Source organism: Bombus huntii, chromosome 5 (genome assembly GCF_024542735.1).
Source record: "Bombus huntii isolate Logan2020A chromosome 5, iyBomHunt1.1, whole genome shotgun sequence".
In the NCBI taxonomy this organism is placed as follows: Eukaryota; Metazoa; Arthropoda; class Insecta; order Hymenoptera; family Apidae; genus Bombus; species Bombus huntii.
In genome coordinates this window covers 13,254,039-13,275,238 of record NC_066242.1, presented here as the reverse complement: position 1 = coordinate 13,275,238, position 21,200 = coordinate 13,254,039, and the positions used below count along the sequence as shown (strand labels likewise).

The 21,200-nt window shown below is 41.9% G+C and overlaps 1 protein-coding gene across 1 annotated transcript in view; it reads left to right on the top strand.

Annotated features, from left to right (window-relative positions):
- The window catches only part of LOC126865622 (neuroligin-4, X-linked), a 225,157-nt gene that overhangs the window by 79,148 nt on the left and 124,809 nt on the right, over positions 1 to 21,200 (top strand). The window lies entirely within an intron of this gene.

Here is a 21,200-nt window from a genome sequence, read left to right as displayed (position 1 = left end):
TTTTTGTAACTAAATCAACTAAGTCACGCTAATGATCGCACGTTATACTCAAGTCGATCTTTCAATCTCCGTCTCATCATTTTGCAATCATCGCGCAATTTTTCCCTTGAGATGCTAGTTGTCCGTCAAATTCAGCCTCTCGAGCCATCACCTTAATCCGAGCTCAATTCATCAACTGAAAGTTGGTCTTGGCCCGTTATCCCCGAGTCAGCCGGAACCCCATAACACAGGGGTTGCGTTAATCCACGGTAGGTCAACCGAAATCTCTTCTAAGCCTAAAAGAGCGGCGGAAACGTGCCCGATCGAAATTTCCTCCACCACTGCCAATACTTTTTGTCACTATGACCGGTCATCGAACTCTTATTGCGAATTTTCCACTCGATTGAAGAGCCTGCTAAATTTCCCATACAAGCATATCCCAATTTTCACAGCAGCAGGAAGTTGTCACGTTTGAAAATTTGTTAAATAACGAAATTATGTACTATTAAGTAGCTGGAAAAACACGACTGAAATTCCTCCACTAAACCGACCATCGATTTCGTTCGTGCATTTCCAACTTTCACGTGACTACATTTTTTCTTTGATTCGGGATTAAGCTCTGTTAAACCGACCGTCTTGTCTTAACTGACATCTTTTGTAGTTGTACTACACGTGTTTTATCGCGAGTGTTCCTCGCCGATAAGAAAATCGTTTCACCTGACAATCCTTCGTCACCTGTTTCTTTTTTTTTTTTTTTATACCTCCCTGCCGAACGAGCCGTGTTTTCCAGATCAAACGATGTTTGCCGGCGATCGGTGCAGGTTCAACAGCGCGAAGTTTTACGGTAGTCGACGTTTGATGAGAATATTCTACCAAGTGTCAGCCAGCAAGTTTGACGCGTTTCCGATACGCAGTGTGGTAAACCGTAAAATTGCTCACCGGACAGCCAATCATTGTACCGAGTTTCTGTTACTCGGTATACAACGACGCGAGAGATCGTGGTTAAGTCTCCTGCGTTTTCTCCATTTATTCTCGCAGGTTCATAGTTGCTGCCTTGGTAAGTATAGAACGTATTGCATGACAGCGTGACATATTGGCTCACCAAGTGCTATAGATCGAATAATAGAAGGCCAAGGTCAGTTATTTTCGCAAGTAGTCTCGTAACAGTTGTTTTTCATGGACCAATGCATTCAGCGGATGAGTTTGACAAAAGACGTCATAAATGGCGAGCAAATGAAGGAGAAGGAAGGTTTACTAGAAGACCTAAGTATCTTTTGAATCTTGTTTAAATGGACAATGAACGAACAATGACGTGAATGCAAACCGAGGGCGTGCGAGACGATATTTCACGTTTTAAAGCTACGAGCCGCGGGACCGAGGTGCTTTTACAATGGTTCGTGTCGCGATGTCATTAAAGTGATACTCCCCGTGGACTATTAATGCTAGCCATTACAGAAATAACGACGCCCCTTCGGTGGAAACATTAATGCCCTTCTCGTAACAGAAATATCTTCCTGTGCAGAGATTTCGCTGTCCGCGTACGGTAATCACCGGTTAATTTGCTCGGCTATAGAACTTCTCCCCTTCCCTCTTCTCTGTTTCAAACGTCACAGGTATATTATAATACGTGAAATATGAACCATCGTTGAGTAACATTCCTTCGTTGGTACCTCGAATCAGTTTTATGAAGATAATGTCGAATTACCATCGGATGGTTTGACTCATGACTGACTTGTTCTACTTGCTACTCGCAAAGAACATAGAAATCGCTTTCGGAATGACACTAGGTGCACCTTGTATTACATCGAGCATTGCAAAACACAAATAAGGTTCCCCAATGTTTTTTAAATATTTGGATCGAAAGTTTTAAGTGTTTAGCTAGGCGAATAATTTTTGCAAGGAGAGTTAATGCTACAGCCGTATTTTACTGCTTTAAAACGAGTCTTTTAAAATGAGAATTTTAATAATAAACACGTTCACAAATATTTTATCTTACATTTATTAAATATCTAAAGGCGAGTTTGCGTTATCTTCACCAATCAACTTGCAAGCAAATTTCTAACGAACACAATCCACTGTGAACCCCAATGTCCTCGCTGCTGATTTTATTAACAAGTTCAATAAACGAGGGCTGTTACCGAACTATACCGTAGCACAACTTTCCCGATTAAAAGTAAATAAAGTTAAAAGAGGAGGTGCAAAGTAACCCTCCGATTATTAATCCTTCACCAACCCTCAAACATTAGCAGCCACCCACGAAACGCAATAAAGACGATCCCCAAATCATCTCCGCACGTATTCTCGTTGGAATATCGATTATCTTCCGTGCGTTTGTCGGGTGGTGCGAACCGAATCGCGAATCATCTCATCCAGTTAACTGACTTTCATCAGATTCCCGATTCAAGGCACGTACAAAGCGCTGTTGGTCGCCGCGTGTCGTGCAAAAAGCGCGCAACAAAGCGTAACGAAATTGCGGGACACTATCCGGGAATCGCCGGCCAAAATCGCAATCGCATGATCACGTGCGAGCAAAGAGCCTCGCGAACGCGAGCCGGTCGTTTGGAATTGCGCGGCAAACATTCCGTTCCCCAGCCAAAGGAGAAAATTGAACCTTCCGCACGGTGAATTCTAGCGGATAAAATGTTGTTCCTCCGTCGTACCGCGGCAAGTATCTGATACTGATGCCAATATGCGGTTCCGAGGAATTCTTTTTCCTACGAGTTTCGAGAAAAAAGAAACGATTTCACATTTAACTTATCCTGGATTTTTCGGAATAGCCTGCACCGCCGATTCTCGACGATTGGCAAACCCGAAATGTCCATCCTCGATAAAAAAAATGTCATCCTTAGAATAAAATTTTAGTCGCGTTTCCGTGAATTTAATACGATCCTGGAAGTATGTTTCAAGTATGGTCGACGAGCAAAGTTGACGAGCGAGGTTGACTTTTCAACTTAAATCCAGTTAGCCCACGCGGCAAAAGAGCCACGGGCTGCCAGCGAATTTTATACCAATTAGACAAGGGATACCAGTTGAGCTATCCTTGCTCTCTTTTCAGCCTCTCCGGCAGAACCGTTGCCGCGGTGAGATTTACCCAGGATACTTTGCAAATGAAGTCTTTATTAAGATGTACACTGGCTACGACCGCATGGAGAGGTCTTCAGAACGCTCGTGAAGTTACAGAGTTTCTTCTTTCTTCTCCACTTTTGCGCCTTTTTCTACCAACCTCGATGGCTTCGTAGTTGTTAATTAACAAAGTGTTCTAACAAAGACACCATAGTGTTATGACGTTGACGTAACGAAACAGATATAGAATGATTATGTACGAGTGGAACACATACATACAGAATGATTACGTACAAATGGAGAAATAATAACTATACCGTAATATCAGCAGAAAATTGTAAAAGATTGGCCGATATTGAAACTCGAAATGATCGGAATTAATCGAGTTAAAAGATTAATAAGTATAGAATTTTGTAGAAAACGATTATGCGATATCGGCATAGTTTGGGGGCTAAAATTCCAGAACGAACGAAGCATCCCATCGTAGCAATCGGGATTCGGTGGTCGGTAGGGGGACAGAAGATAATGAAACCGCGGGTTACGTGCAGGGATCGTTTCCAAGTTCATCGCCGTTTAAGGTATTTACCGCAACCAGGGTATAAACGTTTCTAGAAGCGCAGCGAGCCGGAAGATCTTAAAGCTCGTCTTGAGGAGGCAGCCAGCCACGTCTGAAATTAGGTCGGATCCCTTAATTGAGACGCAATTATCGAACGTCTGCTTGGATAAGCCATTACAATATCGATTTGCGCTAATTCTTGGCCATGCCCAAATACTTCTCAGATATCGTCCTGCTTCCTGAAATTATAACGGGATTGCGTCATCGATTCTCATCCCATTCCATACCATCCCACCTCATTTTTCGGCAAGATATTTAACGAGTTTTCTTGGTATTCTTCTCGCTCCTCTTTCGTTTCGAAAATTCAATATGTATCTGTACAACATTTATAAAATAGGTAGTCCGCTGTTGCTGGTTTAATCAAGTGCGGGAGTTTGCCTCGGTAATCAAATGAATTTTCCGAAGTTTGGTTTAATAAATGACGAACATAATTCGAGTGTCCATCTGACGCAGTTTATCTTCCTCCTGTTTTATTTACCTTCGTCTTATTTTCTCCTCATTTTCTGGTATCTTTCGTCACAAAATAACACCTTTGTTCTCGCGAGGATCGACGCAATTACGTGTTATCGTTTGCAGTTAGAGTGACGGATCGATATGCCGCAGGTGAGTCCCTAACAAGTGCCGTCTCTCTCTTTGGCAATTTATTATTCCACAAACTGTTTCCGTGGACCACGTGCAGCACAATATTTGCTCGTATTGTTGTTGCTTCGGCCATTCGTTGTTTAACCACGACCAATGTTCGCGTTGCAAATATTTGACCGTGTGTTAGTAACAAAGACTCAAGATTACCTCGAATGAATCAAAATATGCCCTTTTTCCAGCTTCAATGAAACAGGTTTCTCGCCGAATGTAACGAGTGCTCTGATAGTGGCTAGGCAAGTTTATTACAGTGATAAACGGAGTTGTAATGAATGTCTCTGTCATACAAAACGTCCGCCACATTCTATACTATCTCTTTGTTCCGGTATATAACCGTCTCTGGGCCAGAGACCAAGTGAATTTTAATTAAAGCCTTAAGGACGCTTTGGATTGGGACCAAGTTATCCGAGAAGAGATATTTACTAAGTGGTTGCTGTCTTGCTGCTCCCTTCTCTGCAATTCTTCCCATCTCACATTCGACGATTTCGTCTCCAAAAACGTTCCACACAGTGAATAATAGCTATTGAACCATCGAATACCTCTCTTTTCCTCGGACCATCGAGCTTTCGGGTTAAGCGTCCACTTGTTCTTGCGAAATGGTTTATTTTCAATTGAAATCTCGAAATTTCTGCATACGCATATACATAAGCATGTATTTATAGAAAAAACAGCAAATGGATTTTACTATTGTTAAATAGCAAACCTCGAAGTAAGCGTTAAAAACATATACAGTCGCTGGAACAAAAATCGACGAAGCAACGATATGGGTACGACAGGAACGTTCTAGCACGTAATTACGTGTTTTCGAATAAGTCAAGAAGAACGGTAGGGAAGCGCGGTAAGGGTTCGGGGTAGTTGTAAAGGATGCCTGCCTGAAAGTTTGAACGACGTATTGGGACTCGTTTTTCTTGCTCGACGAGACACGGTATGGGGCATTACACATTTTAAGGCCAGCAAAGTTCGTACTTGTTTTTTGAGAAGTTACGGATCTCGGCTGAAATTCGATACCGAAGATTCTGGAGAATGGTCGGCGATTTTTTTTGATAAAACTTTGTTCAAGTTTAATCTACTATCAAGAACCCAAGTTTGTAAAATATAATAGTTGCTCTTCAGAAGAAAGAACTTCGGAATATATGTATCTTGAACGCATGTATCTCGTTTGGACATTAAATATGTATGATGAATCTTGGTAGCTACGGCGTTTCAGTCGAATAATTTGATAATTCAAAGGATCAAGAAGGAATATATTTCTATGTCAGGGGAGGAACTACAAATCGCTCTCGCGATAGCGTTACGAAGGTCCAGGAATATTTTATGGATATTGGTGAGTCATGTTAATACGCGATGAAACTGAAAATAGCAAATTTTTACGTAGAACGTACAAAACATTTCCTTGGTGCTCGGTATACTAAAAATGGATTACAAACTGATTACAATTTTTAACTGGGATTCTCGCTGAAAATCGATACTATTTGGGGGAATATCAATTGATTCGGCACGAGGCGGTTTCCGATATAATTCGCCCCTAATTATTTATAATAAACGATCCTGGATAATGACCAATCGCGAGCTAATTAGCACTGATGGTTTGTTAGTACGCTTTATCTTCGCAAATCCGCTGTTAGTTGTTATTTCATCGTGTTTCAGTCATTTTCTACTCTAATTGACCGAATATTAAAATGAAAGTTTAATAATCATTACAGATGTATATACATACGTTGTGTTTTCATTAAATATGCAGAAAAAGCCACTCGTAGGAAATGGTATTTCGATAAGTAACGTGATTTACAAACTTGGATTAAAATAAATGCCCGGGCGTTAAGTCCCCCCTAACTGATTCAGAAAAATCTTCAACTACAAGACTTTCTCATTTTCTTCTGACACAGTTCCAATTCGTCACAGTCCAACTTTGAAACCTGTCTTACTTCCATTAATCTTACTGCAATTTCGGCACAGTATGGATGTAATGGTAAACAGTTTTTACTTTGACTTTTGAGTTGTATTTTCGCAGCAAATTATAAGAAAATCTCAGAGATGTCTCATTGTTAATGTATATAATTTCTACATCGAATTATGAATCATTTATTTCAGCTACGTTCCTAATTCTCGTATTAAGAAGCGTCTGAACATGAAACAACTTTAAAAGTATTCGCATTTCGCGATAATCGGAATTCACCGAAATTCGAACGAAAGGAGTGTAACCTCGTAGCAGAGGAGCGATAGTTCTCGAGGCGTGGAGCGAAAACGACGCGTTACAGCATCACAATGGACCATTTGACGATCCATTTGTTAAAGTCTTGCGTGGTCTGCGTCGCGAGGAACCTCGTAATGCACGATGTCGGCCGTAGTTGAAAGCATTCGAGTGCCGGTGTCCGCATCGTTTCTGTCTTTCGTCGGCTAAGAAATTGAAAACTTGCTCGTGGACGATCCATTACCGAGGCCCTGGACCGAGTTCCAACGTATCGTTGTCGTTCGTACGAATGAAATATAGGTCAGAGACCTCTCAGTGCATGCTTCGACTGAAGAACACTCGATACATCGATATCGTATGCCGCTGTTAACTGGTTTGAACCTCGTCTGTAAATTATACGAGCCTCGTACAAATTTTACTCACCGGTTAGTCGGCATGCGATACTTCGTACATCTATTTAATTTAGAATGTTATTACACGAGAAATCGTTCTTTTTTCTTTTTTTCTTAAGGAAATGAAAAATTAAGAGAGCAAACTGTTTCTGGAGATTAACTGTCCTCGGAGATAGCTAATAGCAATTCCGAGTTTCTGACTGCAACTTCCGCGTTTCTGAGTTAGAACAAGTAGAGGTTGAGGATTCTGGCTTGATCTAACCGTAGCATACATAAGTTAAAGACTGTACGCGCTGAATCCCTCGAGCTGTAGGTCCATGTTACGAAATGGTGGATCGTGGAGCGGCAGAGACACTGACAGGGAAGTTTCCATGGAAGTTGGTACTTCGTGTTTCTATAAACGAAGGATTCTGTGTCCTATATTGTTAGGTCTTACAACATTAAGAAGAACTTGCATATGTTTAGACGTATATATCGCGGGGGTAAGTTGTTCCAGGAAGGAAATTGTTCCTTTCCCTTTTTGTCATTAAATTAGTAGGAGATTAGGTTTCCAGGGGTCGTGTTAAATATGGGATTACGGTAGTTCTCGGGTCAGGAGAAGATTAACAGGAATCTAGGTTATCCGAAGTTTCTTAAGTAAAAATGTTTCAGGCATTGAAATAAACATACGGAAGGAATCTTGAACTTATAATCTGCGAATAAAAAGAACCTCGAGTCTCGAGATAATAAATCAAGATTTTATAAATTACACTACGTCACTGCTTACGGTACTCGGTTACAAATATTTCGACGTCCGATTATTTTGTTACGATCGACTTCATTGAAATAAGATTTAACGTACCTTTTCCTCTGTTACAGGTAAGAGCGAAATGATCGAGTGAGAGTTCGTAACACGAAAATTGAGCGTCGTTTCTCGGTTTACAAGGTCCTTCGATCGTCGTGGTTTATAGGTAAGGAACTAAATACTTTAGCGGTGGTATATCGAAACCTCGGATTCGATAAACGCTTGATATGGTTAGATCCATTAGCGCGAAACCAGCAAAGTCTGATACATCTAGTTACCGTCCATGACCGACCACGGATTCAAAACGTGTAACCGACACTAATCGATGAAACTTTAACTCAACCCCGTTCTATCATATATCCGATATATAATACAGTTCAGAGTTCTATCGTTCCACGTATTAACACAAAGATGACTAATTTTACGTACCACGAACATTATCAAACCTCTGCTTTCAAATTTCTAATTGAGATCCAGGACGTTGAAACGTTGTTAATTTCCAAACGGTATACGTATTTGCAGCGCTACGCTATTCAATTCAGAATCTAAATTCGTGATTCGCATTTACAGTAGTAATGCCAACGATAAATCGTACACGAACGATTCTACGATTCGATCCCTTTCACTGTACTTTGTGCCTACATGCGGGATGCGCGACAAATCACTCGTAAATACTATTACAAAAGAAAGATCGTAACTCGATACGCAGCCGGTCTTTATCGAGCGGACAAACGGTCGAATCATTTGTCGTTATGCCGCGAATCGATCGATTACTACTGGCGCAATACAGAGGCTCGCGACCAACTGCAAACGAATCGAATAAATTTCCGTAAGGATTATATACGGTCGGGTAGGAAACGACGCTATCCATTTCCGGCAGCTGTGACGTTTAATCCGATGGCGCCGGGGGAAATCTAGCGTTCGCCCCTCTTCTTCATTAACTATCGCCGCAAAGCGGTTTTACCGGAAAGTAAGAGCGTTCGCGAATCGACCGAGCAATTAAACTTATCGTAAAATTAAGCCTATTGGCTGTCTTGTCTGTCCGAATAGAACTTTTTCTTTTATCAGAAGTTTCTATGCGAACTACTCTGCCCCGCGGTGATTTTAAATGGGAATTTCAGTTGGCTATCCAAAGGAATATTATTCCTCCGAGCAAGAGAAATTAGAGGAATGAAAATAGAGATTTGACGAAGGTAACGGAAAATGACGGAAGAAGTAGAACGAAACGAAGTTGTTCCCTTATGGAACAAACCATGGCAGTTTGCCCTATCAAGAAACGCTTCGTCACCGATCGGCCGCCCTAATGTTCTCTGGCGAAAATATGTCGTACGCCCGACCTCTGCTGGCAAAAACCGTCCCTCTGTCCGGACGATCGATGCGTATGCTAATCAGACGGCGATAGAGGATCGCGGAGACAAACCCTCGAGTCCCATAAAGTCTCTGGAAGGGGTTCGAAAGGGGATAGATGGAGAGTTTGGAACGGCTTTCGTGATGAATGAAAGGACGGGAAAAACGCGGTGTGAAAGGTGGAAGTGCTTGAACAACGTTTTCGGTTGTACGGACCACCTGTCTAGAATTTTGCGAGCATCGAATTTCATTTATTAAATGGAATCGATGGTTCCAGAAACGGAAAAGAGTCGACGATTATTCTTGTTAAAGGTACATTGTATCATTACAAAATAGACTTAATAACTAGAATGGATCACGGTACGCCAAGTAGTCATAGACTTCGAAATCTCTTATTAGTCTCTCGTCAGGAATCTATCGGAACGTAATTTTCTTCGACGTGCAATTTCCACGGCAAAAAATTCCGCTCGGACAAAAACAAGCAATCGATACTTTATTCGTAGATCTGGTTCGACGTTTATCTTTACAAATGCACGTTACATGCTCTTGCTTGTTACCGCTGATGTTTGGAAACGAAAAGAAACGAGTAAATTAACACGAGAGTAAACCAACTAAAAAGTAATAAGAAACGAGGAGAAAGAGTGGTTGATGGAGGGGACACCGAAGAACGATGATACGACGAAATTTATTCATAAGCAAACTTCGGCAGCGTTTATGCGAAAAGGGAATGCTCGCCTGGGGAACTGGGAAAGTTTCAAACCGGAAGATCGAAGTTTTATTCGAACGTTCTCGGTTCTGCGTTTCACGGTATTACTAAGGACCGTCGTTACCCAACACCCTTCGCTCTTAGTTAGACACGCGAGATTGATGTGTTTGTATCGATGTAACCGAACAAATGTTAGATCGCAGGCAATTTTAGTAATTCGCAAAATTCCAGGCTATTACCTTCGATGAGCGAACATTTTCGTACGCGTATACTTCATTTTTTATTTTCTGAAGTCTTGCCTTACTGTCAGAATTCTTCAACCTTGTAATAATCCGATTGAATACTTCGAAATCGTCGCGCTATGTAAACTTATAGACCATCAAAAAATCAGTAGCTTCGTACGTTTCGCGATTGAACATCCACCGTTGTGTATCGTTTCACTGAGATCAGATTCCTTCGTCGATTTACGCAAAAAGAAATTTAATTAAACTTATCGGCAATACGTCCAACAAAAACTATCCAATCCTCTGTTAGCGAAGGAGGAAACTCTTCCGGTTTATCGAATAATGATTTGAAACAAGAATCGTTTATAGCTTGCAACCTTTTCACACACATACAGAGTTCTTTCGTAATTACGACAATGCTCCAACACTCCTCCACTCGAAATACACCGATAAAAACGAAATTAACTCTTCAAGTCTCGAACCATCTCCAATGCATATCAGAATTTTCGCTGAACTTTATAATGTCGAAGTTACCGACAAACTATAATACAAAGTACCTAGAGTTTGCTATGAAATGCAAACATTCCGAGAACCGTCCGTTATGTCCACATAACTTTTCAACAGTGCAGTGTCACAGTTACAGGTCAGTTTTCAGCACAGAGGTTAGCATATACTGTACCTCTGAAGTGGTATCAGGTGATAGGAATAACTTGCGCACTCGGTTGGTCGTCGAATAACGCCATAGCCACGGATGTTTGAAGTGGCACTCTGCAGAGCTTAGAAACACTTTGACTGACTCCGACCACCTAATGTCATTTAATATCTTGTTACGGTGTGATAAAGTGCGATATGTCACATGTATAGGCAAAGCCGGGCAGCTTCTAACTCCAATCGGGCTTTATTGCTCGCGCGATAATTAAGACCTTCGAAATTCATTACAGCCCGGAATTTCGGCTTTAATATCGCGCTACCCCGTCAAGTTTGTGCGATGCCAAAAGAACAGGCGAATGATATTAGTCACCTTCCTACCTTTGTCTTATCCTTTTTATCGTATCTTCCGTACGAATTTTCACCAAACTTTCTTCTTGTATAAACATTTAATTTTGGGAAGAACGCGAAGAACAAGTTTTTCATAATACGGATAATCCGCCAAATGTCTATTACAGAGAGCGTTGCTACCTGAGCGCATGATTATGCGAAATATTGCGCGAAATACCAACTCATTTAGTTTGACACGCACAGGTAAAAGCTCGACTTGCTCGATTTGTATGACGACAAATAACATGCTGGGGATATAGAGATATAGGTCGCGTGCGTGGCTTACCAATGTCCGGCGAATATAACAATCCATGAAACAAGGCACCGTCGATAAAAGCTCGCGTTCGAGCCGTGAAGTCGTAAAATAAAACCAAAAAAAAAAGAGAGAGAGAAAATAGCCGAGGGTGGAAAAAAGAGAAAAAATAGTTGCGCAATTTCCCGCAAGATCGTCATGCAACAATGCGCACCCATGTCGCGGTGTAATTTTTAAAGTAGTCCGCGCAAATAAACAAATAAAAGAGACGTTCAAACAACCACCCCTGTAAAAACTATCTAGCGTCCGGTGATTTTTGTTGCTAGCATCGAGTAGATGTGTGTTTGCAAAAAAAAATCACAAAAAAGGAAAACAGAAAAAAGAGAAAAGAAAAATAGAAAAAACGAGGGTAGATGAAAAATAGGCGGCCTCGCGTATAAAACATACGTGGGGTGAAACTTCGTTTTCGCGTGACGAGCTCGTCGAATATTTTGTACTTATATAAATATTTCCTGAAATATGGAAAATTCGGCGATCACCGGTGCGAAAGTTGTCCGCTAGCGAACAACAGGGACGTCCGAGCGGCATAGTATTTTCATTCCCACACAGGCTAGCCAACATCCGTTATACTTGGCGATGTCCCGGCAGATTTTGAGTCGGGCGTCGTGCACAATAGCGATGAAAATCACGGAGGTCGATTTTTTTCACCCCTCTTCCTGCATGTCTTCTCGTTGGTGGCGACCGCAGCACGTTGGAAAAACGGTCTCGCGACGAAAACTTCAATACGAATGCCCGGCCTGAATTTCACCACTGCCGGACAGTCGGATTTTCGCGAAACCACCGCGTGGCTAATTCGATATCCAATCGAGAACGTTATTCACAATTAAACGCAAACTGACCAACAAATTACGATCTCTGGGATCCGATAAATCCGAGTTTTCCGTACGCTTTGTGGTTTTACCAGTGAAAGGCAGTGAGGTTTTCAAAGACACAAAAGCGTATCAACGAGCAGCTCGTATATTTCCAAGGAATTCTTTCGATACGAATTGCGCAATACCCCACTTCCGCTGGTTTATGTAAATTTCTTTGCAAACAGATCCAACTCGAATTTCTTTTTACGTAATGGTATTGGATTAGATGAGTTTAAGAGGATTGATCGCGTAATAGTATTGTGCAAGATTGTAAATTTCATACGCGGTTGGTGCATCTGAAATCTGTTCAATTTTCATCGTGATATTATAATTCATGATTATCGAAACTGTGTAAATTCAGAATTTACAACGAAATACTAATAACGTTGTGGAAATCTCGATAACTGCGAAATCTACGCAATTGAATATTTATATTTCAATTGCGTCTTCATTTTATTTAGAAAAAAAAAGAAAGATTTTGTATATATGTACTTCTACCATGACATTTTATATCGAGAGTAGACTAGGAATCGTTTTGCTCGGAAATTCGAAGAAAATGGATTCCTTGCGAGATCTTGTATGCGGATACAGTGTATATGTGGAGCTTCGAATAGAAAACTTGGACTATTTTCTAGATTATCTTTCTAGGTTATTCTCGTAACTTGGGTTATCTTCAGCTTTGTCCAATTCGCTTCGATAATCCACTACCAGAAAAGATTGAAAGATGTCTAATGATTTTAACCGGAGTACTATGCAATCTATCAAAGTATCGTATATTATATCGATATTCGCGATAAATTTGCTGCCATGTAATAGAATCGAGAACATTTGAAAATACTGTTTTATATTACACGGTTCGTGCTGATCGATGAGCGCATGTTCCAGATACCGCTCCAGGTCGGTAAGCTTCTCCGCTCAAAAATTTTCCAGTCCCTAGGAAGCTCGTGTCACCGATAAAATTCTCGTTCTACCGACAGGGCAGGCACGTTTCGCGACTATAAAATCCTTCGTCGGTCGACTTATCGATAATCTCGTTGTTTGAACGGTACTTCTCACGTACTACGCATCCCGTGACCGAGAAAACTGCACATCGACTGCCTCTAAATCATGATCAAGGCAAGGAGTAGTCTGTCCTTTAAATTTTTCAAGACCTGTCGGTCAAATCGAGACGTGGGAACCTTTTCCCCATCAGTTATTCTTTAGGGTATACTAAAAGAGTACTATCTTTCATTCTCTTCTAGATGGAGGATTAGATGGAGATCTAACGATCTCCTAGACGGTAAATTGAGAAATCGAAGCTGGGAAAACTGAACTATCTTTCGAACTATCTTTCGAAGTAAAACCACTCACGCGAGAAAAATTTTGTCCCAGAAGGATAACGTTTGTACTACGTGTTCGAGATTTGGAGTGGCCGCCTGGTAATTACCGCAATGATTTATGTGAGCCAGATGCGATCCTCGGGCAGGACGACCGTCAAGGGTTTACGCTACCCGAGTGCGGACCCGTCATAAACAGTGGGCCTATTGTACAGTCAAGGTACTTTAGGCATAAGGCATGCAACTTCTTTATATTATGATACATCTCAGGAAGACAGGACATGCGGGCTTTCCCAAGTATAAGGTCACCCACGCTCGAACCTTCATGAAGGCAGCCAACCCATCCTCAAACATACGTCTTTACCCAATGATCAGTTAGGAACAGACTTGAGACACACCTACCACGAACCTTCCTCTACGACAGCAACATCACCAAGAGACGCTCTTGCACCAGTATTCTAAGAGTCAACACAAAACAGTATTCGATCAGTGACCATTATATTTAACAGGATAGCCAGTGAATTAAAGACAGTTGTTTTCAGAGTATTAAGTGGAACTCAGTGAATTTAAAGACAGTTGTATTTAGAGTATTGAGTGGAATAAGATAGGTGAACTAAACCTCGCTCTTTACATTTATTATAATCCTCCACCTTGGACGCTAATAGCGTTCAACTCTCGCGATACCAACCGATCAGTTGTGCCTGACTGGTCGCTAGTTAGTTATGTGTCGCAACACTACGCATTTCTTTATTAACGGTCCTCAAAGATCGCCCGCTTTTCCTAAATGCGCGGGAATCGATTAAATTTTAATTTCCGCCTGAAGTTGTTCGAGATTTATTCTCTGTTGCAATACAGGCCGCGTGTCGTAGAAATTGCAAAGAAACGAATCGCGTTATATTCAAAACTGAGCAATGTCAGCCGCGGTTCGTAGATCAATTATAGTTTGGTTGGTTCTCAGTTATTTACTGGCACGCAAAAGGATGAAGAGCGCGCAAGGATTTCTGAACAGATTAAAGGCTGATTGTGCCATACTATTACTACTGGTTAGCTGTGGGGCCCGCGTGACTGTTACCTGCTGCCGCTTTTAATCCCATTAAAATCCCATCATTCTAAACCTCGATGCCGGAGCTGCTTTCTCTCTCCGCGTTCAACCCTGTGCGCCGTCCGCGCTCCAGGAGATTATCCGCTTCGGCGTCGTTCCGTGTTTTATTTTCGCCACGTTTTTTGCGCCGCTTTTACGGCCTCCGTTGCCTGCATTGCGGTAACGAAGAATGTAATTCCTGTCCTCGCTAATGACACTCGTTTCACCCGTGAAAACAAACGAGCTCCTCGCCCTCGAGATCCCTCCAACCCCTTGGGGTGAGATCGATAACCTTCGTTTTGGGGAATTGAATATTTTTTCTATCCACTATTGGAATTGGATTCTTTTTTTACAGTTACTATTGGGCGACGGATTATTTCTTTTTTTTTTTTTTTTTTTTTTACAAAGTTTTATCTTTCTGCTTGATCCGAGATTCTCTTTCTGATATCGTCTCGTAGATTTTTGGCGTTTCGATACCTCGTTCGACGGCGAGTTGTGGCAGCTGGGATTTAAATAGCAATTTTCCAGCGTCTCTGTGTCATTTATTTCTCGCAGAACATTATGGCATGCATTTTGAAATTCTTCGTGCAGCAGCATTCAAATTCCCCGTAACGAGAACCGCGTGTTTGTATGCATTTGCATAGTAACTGTCCACACTTAAGATGGAAAACCGCTTTGGTCGTCAGCTTCGCTTCTTCCCAAAGCTCTTAACACGATTCGTATTTAACGACCATCCCCTGCAAAACTTCCACGAAAGATTACGCGAGTTTATTATCAACCGCCGACTGCCAGAATTATTATAACAACTCTATATTTTCTATCGTGAATAATTGTTTTGCCTTCCTGAATCGACCGTGTACGAGACATTTATCTGCCAAAGTGGACGACTTTTTCCACCTAAGCTTTTTGTCGCAAAAAAAGCGATAAAATTAATTTTTCGAAGTTACGAAACTTTTTTACTTTTTGAATCTCAACCTCCGCGAATGAAATTTTTATGAAAAACTAAAAGATTCAGGTTAAGCGATGCATCACGATCCATCAAGCACAGATTCTGGATTACGTAACCAAAATACAATCGAACGTTCGAGATTCTAATATTGGTGACACAAGCTCTTAGCTTTTTCTAAGGCTCTCGCCTAAAAATCACGATACGATCACAGAGTTTGTCCTATCCATCGAGCAACCCCGTTGCAGTCGCATTTCCCCGTTCCCGTTGACGCTGGGGAACAACGATGTTGCAGGTGGCGAGGGGCTCGTTAAAGAACGGATCGATGAACTAATAAGTCTGGAGTTGCCGCCACTTGATACGAGAAATAATTGCCACTGTGCTAACAATTCAACTGGTGCTTCCATTGTTACGTGATTTGATTGTTATTCGACCAACACGCTCTATAAAAAGAACCGCGCTCGAGCTTGTCGTTGGTTCCTTCGAAAGGGGACTGGGTCAAAAGGCGCATGTAAACTAGCGGGATAAATAATTCGAGAGTGCTTGATCAATTTTTTTACTTCTTTCGTTTTATTGACAATCCAATTCTGTGGCATCGCAACGGTGACACTTGCGATGAAACGAATCTGATTTACGAGAGAAGCGGTGTGTTTTGAGGCTGCGACCTTATTTTATCAACTTGCTCTGCCATTAAATAAGATTATACGAAGAATGTACGTGTCGTCGCGCGTTTGAAAGTATCGAGAATTTATTTTCAATGCGTCAAGCCATCCACGATGACATTGTTTCGTTCGTCTTCGAGTCTGCCAGTCTTCCCCCTTTGAAGACTACATGCTTGAAAATTTCGTCGAATATCATCTTTCGATCGTAGTTCGTCGCGTTTTTATCGGTTAGCTGCACGGCAATCTTTTTACCGTAGTTAACCACACCGATCAAAATTTCAGCCGCGTCACCGAGAAACGTAATCGATTGCTGGATGACGAGTTTTTCCACGCGGCATCGATCATAATTTTTTTACGCGCGACAGCGCACCTCGATATAGTCCCCGATACGGGTTATTTCGTGGAATAGTTTTTCGTGCCCCGCAATATCGCTAATATGCAAAAATGATACATATTTCGTTACCGTACCTGTTCCAATGCATTTGGAATAAATTCTTGAATATTCTCTATCCTCGAATTCCATCGGCGTTTGTTTTCATCGAATTCCTCCCAACTCTCGGAAAGAAAATTATGTTCGACTCGAGCCAAGATTTTTCTATGTAGCGTATTCCACGTAACCAAAAGGAACGTGGAACATAGAATTCCCACCTGTCTATATTATGCATTATCTATTGGGAATGGAACACCTTGCGCCGACCTGCGGGCCATGATATCGATATTACTAAAAACGAGAAACCCCTTTTTCTATCCTCTGACCAACAACTAGTGCTCAATATTTCATCGTCCAGTACTAAACACGAAAATCCGATTTACTTACAGACGTCCTTGCCACTATTTTCTTGCTCGATCCTAAATTCCACTTTCTGTTAGTATAACGTATCAATACGACCATTTCGACGAGACCTGTAACCTGCATTTTCATTCCGTCCACAAGGAACATGTATAAAATTCATCGTTTATCAATTTTCAATGAAGCGTCGGAATCTTTAGGTGTCGTCGAACACCAGTAATCCATAATAGTTAAAGTTACCATTGGATCTATGAATTCTTTGTCTTTTAGACCTATTATCGCACGATATTTGCCAGTAACAAAAGAGTCCGTGACTATAATAGCTGAGAGAACGTGGGTAATCAATCACTTTCGGACTGGTTGAAAAACTTTGAAGCTTTTTTCTTCGGGGATACGTTATCTACCCTCGGCGCCCTTAGCGATCCTACTGGTAACTGAAAAATCAAACAGGAAAGTCAAATAATACGACCGAACTTCATGAAAAGAAGGCGCAGAATCGAACCCCAGCAATTAATTACGGGGTCGATCGAACATAACTGCGGGTAACGAGATTCTCACGCAACCCGACGCAAAATCCGTCATCAGAATGGATTCGGTTAGACAGTTTACAAATTCCATCGAAACGGTGTAATTCCATCTGCATTGATGGAGTAGACTCGAACAGTCGTCAAGTTGCGTTGTAACCGGTCTTGTTGTATCACTGCACGATAAAACAAAGGCAACCCGACCGATCTGGTCGGTGGCCATCGCGTGTAATCAGCCATCGGCGTGGAGTCGAGTCGAAACGTGGCAGAGGCAACCAGTAAAACGTCGACCGTGAGAAGGTTTACGTGTGTACATGTACGTCCATGTACGTGTGAGTACCTGAGAGTACTATCGTTCGAAATCCAGATCTCTTGAATTTTCGCCGCGATGAACAACACCGATGTGGTATCTGTAGAAAATGAATAGCTTGGTTGGTTCTAGAATTCAACTGGATCTTAAAAAGGGCTCTCTTTCCTTCTTTTCTTCTTTTCAGTCTTCAACGACCAAATTCTATCATTGTCTGCGTTCTTGTGAAAGTTTCTAAAAACATTTTTTGGAATCACAGAGCAGCGTATAACGCTGAACATCCTCAAATCCTAAAATTGTTTAACTGATTTCGCTCGAGCTTTATCTCGGTCCTAGTGTATTTAACTGCAACTGTAAGGAGCAGCGAGCTTGGAGCACGAAAATTGCAATTCAACATCAACAGAGGAAGAAAAGCACGGGATGAACAATTCAGTGTGACAAGCATCGGCTGGAAAATATCATTAAGCATGATGAAAGCGGAAAGGAAGCTGGTCGTCCGCCTGAGAAACGCTTCACCAACGATGACGACGAGCTTAACCGTGACGGGGGTCTCGGTTATGGTCGGGTCTAGGGTATGCGGGGAGTAGGTAACGCAGATGACTGGAAACACAGCAGGTATATCTCGGCTACGGCTGGCCTGTAATTGGGTCAGCTGCAATGTTACTTAAGCGAGCATGTACCACCATTCGGTTACGATTGTCGTTACTGTGTAGTCCCTGCGGATTGAACAACGATTCCACCGCGCGTTACCATACGAATCCCTCGGATACGAGCCGTATTATAAAGTAGACAGCATGTCCTTTGAAAATACTCCGTATTGTGTGTGACGGCAATTTGTGAAACTACGTATGCTCGTTATTATCTCCTAACTTTTGCCTTTGCACGCGTTTACTTTGAAACTTGATTCCGTACCTAGAGTTTCGATGATCGTCGATTACGAGTAATGTCGCTGCAAGACCAACGTTTTAAATATTTGCCTAACAATTGGAATCCGAAGTAGACGAAGAAGGTGTATTAATTCCTCGGCAGATATCGATCGCCGAATCAGGAATGATTTCCAGGAAAGATGGTAAACGCGTTTCACGCGTCACGGAACACGTAATAAAGAAATGATCGAATAAAGAGATCGCCCTTCTTCTTGCTGGTTCGAGTAGCGCATCGAGTTACTTCATCGATTGGAAATGTGGCTAAAATCGATCGCGGGAGAAAAAGGGTGGTTCGGTGCTCTAATTGCCAAGTGACCCGCGAATCGTCTTCGACGACGCGCGACGCTGCCGGATATCGAAAGCATTTCCTTGTTGCTTTATCGAGCAGAACTAATTGCGGGCGAAATACAATTCTTCTGTTTATCGCCACGTACAATCCTACCAAGTTCGAAGTGTATTTACGAATGGATAGTTTACAAAACGCTGTTAGTTAGCGTTTTTTTTTTCTTTCTTAATGTCTCTGATTCTACCAGTTAAACTACTTCGTCGGCTTCGTACGTGAATAAAAAATATGTAGCACGATAGAAATCTACAAAATTAATTAGCGAAACGAATATTACGAGGGAAAAGTAAATTATTGAATCGTTCGTTCGAGTTGAATGATAGAAAACAGCGTAAAAAAGAGCGGGAGGCAACGAAAAAGAAGAAATCGAGTGTAGTGGAATGCTCTCTATATGCCAGAAAGCTTTCACGTTGGCAAAACTGATCTATTGTTTAGCGATTCCTGCATACGAGCGCTTTGTTCGCGATAGAATTTCCGATTTCGCGCGTTACCTTCCCCAAGCGTTGCATTATTATTCAGATCGCGTCGTATAATAAATGTTAGCCCACCTTTTGCCAGAACGGACTGTTGAACAAAATGCAGCACCCCGTTGTTCGATCGTTCGTTCCTGTTGATTTGCGAAAGTCTCGCGCAACTTGCCCGCTACTGTCTTTATCTTATTTCGTTTTATAGTTTACTGTGCTTTGATGCATTTCAATCGTAGCTTATTTTTCATTATTTTCGTAGAATCTAGCGATTCAGAGAATATTCATAAATCGAACGAATGTTTGTCTTCAAAAACACTGGCAATTCGTAGCGAACCGTTCGGCTGAATTTAATTACGCCAGTCATAAATATCAGGCAGCGAGCAACGTCGAAAGGAGCGAGCAAAGTGTGTTGAAGTTGGCGTAAAGCAGTATCCATTTTCCAGGTTGAATTTCCAGCAACTAATTCGCGAGAGTTGGTGTAATTTACGAGTGGAATAGGGGCGAGAGGCGAGAGGCGAGAGGTGAAAGGCTCGTTGCGTCGAACGGGACATCGATTACGCGTCGATTACGCCACTTTCGCCCCTTGTCCCACAATTTTTTCCCCCAATTTTATTTTATTCTCTCTGCTACGCGTATTTCACGCTGCAAGTCGTTAAACAACGGCTATAAAATATTTGAGGATCGACGCGGTCGACCTGTAATTTCCGTCGAGCGGACCGGGCGTTATGCCGCTGATTAATTGTCTGATTTTTCAGCCGGTGATGAATTGTATTTTCGGACAGAGAGACCACACGCCATTCGGCGAATTAACCCCGGAAGACCCAGTAACCTTGTTCGATGACCGAGCAAAAAACTTTCTAGCCTCCATGTAAAAGTCCCCCCCCCCCCTCCATGAATCGTAATGACTGTGTTCTTCGTTAGCGGTAAATGGTAATGGAACTGAATCGTTGGAACCGTTCGAACCGTTCGAGTGAAAGTTCCAATACCCTAGAGATCTTTTTTACGACTCTGCAGTTTTTTACGCGCTTCTGGGAGGAAAGACCTAACTAAAATGAATTTCCTGATTTCTATGTTACCAATCCCTGATCGCGATCGAAATCGCAAGATTGGCAAACGTAATAGTTATCTCTCGATACTCCCATTAATTCTGATATCAGGCTTAGTTCGTTTTAATATAACGGCGTTTATCATAGCAAGAGGAGGTTCCTCCACCCTGTATAGAATTATATCGCTAATTAGTGCGGGATGATTACAGAATTTGATAGCTTGCACGCTTTAGCCGAAGGACGCTGTTCCACTTTAATTACACGCTACCGGTAATTGTCGCCGAAGCAGGAAAACGTGTCATCAGCTCTGGTGATCATCCAGAGATCCAGATCCCGATAAAACGTTGGGGTTTCCTCGAAACTCGATGCTCGAACGATCGGGACAGTGTCCCGAATTGGATGGAACGAGGAACGATTTCGATGAGTTATTTTAGTAATATCATTACGAGCAACTGCGAAATGGAAAAACGAAATGGAAAACTGTAACGTTCGCGAACGATCGATAAGGGAATAAAGTCGGCGCGATATCTACCATAACGATTCGATTTTCAATAGCCGCATTGCTGTCATCTGTTCCGGGCGAATAACGGAGCTCCGGAGTCGGTTCACTCGATTCTCTAACGACTCGAATCGCTTCCACTCTATGATT